Source organism: Engystomops pustulosus, chromosome 11 (assembly GCF_040894005.1).
Source record: "Engystomops pustulosus chromosome 11, aEngPut4.maternal, whole genome shotgun sequence".
Taxonomy (NCBI): Eukaryota; Metazoa; Chordata; class Amphibia; order Anura; family Leptodactylidae; genus Engystomops; species Engystomops pustulosus.
Window position 1 is genome coordinate 74,158,173 of NC_092421.1, and position 1,608 is coordinate 74,159,780.

General features: G+C 42.8%; 1 long non-coding RNA gene across 1 annotated transcript; it reads right to left on the minus strand.

Moving 5' to 3' along the window:
* Positions 1–204: 204 nt before the first annotated feature.
* LOC140105721 (uncharacterized) lies at positions 205–1,200 on the minus strand. The gene is made up of 3 exons (XR_011850628.1): positions 1,048–1,200; positions 658–718; positions 205–441 (listed from the first exon to the last, which is right to left on the minus strand). It is a non-coding gene; the product is annotated as an uncharacterized lncRNA (long non-coding RNA).
* Between the last annotated feature and the right edge of the window lie 408 nt (positions 1,201–1,608).

The following is a 1,608-nucleotide window of genomic DNA, read 5'->3' on the forward strand; positions in this document are numbered from 1 at the left end:
AGTATTTATGACTGCCGTCCCATCACTTCTGTAAGGCTGCCAAAGATTGTGGCCCTGGCAGCCCCATTGAAGTAAATAACACCCCAGGGGTCGCCCACCAACTTATATGTATCCACTAAGCGGTGGAATATGGATGGGGTATGTGGTGGAACAAGCCCTTTCAGGTCTATTTTTGCAAATTAGAAAGAAAAAACACAAAAACACTTCATATAGTCTGCACATTTATTGGCAGTGAAATGTAACTCTAAGGACTCTTTGTGTCAACATCTCGAGGTCAGGAAATGTCAAGTGATGCCCATAGCTGGTATCATGGTGTCACCCTAGAGTACAAAGGTTTGTGTAGGTGTTCAAGTCCGCCATATCTTCAGAACATCATTCATGGTCTCCATAGTCATAGACGTCCAGTTCTGACACCAGGGGCGGGAGGACACGTCTATTGGCCTAATGAAAGAACAAAGATATATCACTACATACATTCCTCATCAAGTGGCTGCTACATGTCTACAAGACTGGAGCCATCCTGGAATGATCCATATCTAAGTGTCCGTAGCAGTGATGATGTCCCATGGACATCGGCCTAGATGGGAATATCTTATGGACATTGCTCACTGGTAGAGAAGTGATTCATCTATGTGGCAGAGTATAGTCAGGACTTACAGGTTTGGTAGGTCACAGGTCGTCTTGGTCTAAATTCAAGTAGAACCTTCGTGAATGAAAGCTGCAAAAAAAATCTCTGGATTATCTTCATTGTAAAGTCTGACAGTAGGTCATATAATCCAACGCAAAAGCCAAAAATCAGTCAGTGTATGTTGTAAATATATTTTATGAGCTCCCATAATGCACTTTTCCAAACTAAGAGGAAAACAGCAGTAGCATCAACTTAGCTCTAGACGTGTAATAGTAAAATAGTGTGTGATATCGGGACAAGAGAAGTAAATTAAAGAATTTGCAAAGTCACTGGACAAGTTCTGAAGACTCCGACCTGCAGAATCTCAGATCTCCTGGATGTTGTCCTTGTCACAATGTACTGATGTGCGTTCCACCTACCTAAGAACTTATGTCATCCTTATCGACCTGGGTTGAAGCGTCAACCATATAGGAATGTTTCATCGGTTTCACCTGGATAAAGGTGACTTTTGGCCCAAGGCTGAGATCTTCTTCTGTGACTTGGCACCCAAAGTCCTTTGTGCTTGGTCTTCTGAAAGGAGTCACCTCCACTGATTCCCGGCACTACAGAGGAAACATAAGAGAAAGCTGATGATGATGTGTGTATCACGAGTCCAGTCACTTGTGAATGAGATCCTGAGATACACGACCTGTATCACCAGGCTGAGATACATGTCCTAGACTGAGATCTCCTCACCATGCAGAAGAGGCTCCTCAGTCTTTTTCTCCATTTGGATCCAGTAGATCTTCTTTTCTCCCCAGGGGTTTCTGGTTCATCCTGTTGAGAATTTGGATACACAGAAATTTAGAGTGATAGAAAGCAAATGAATCCTCCATTCAGCTATAAACATGGGTCCTGTATTACTGTGGAAAAGCACCAAAAATTGTACACACAGCGGACACCACACACTAAATTTGTAAATCATGTACTTGATAACACGC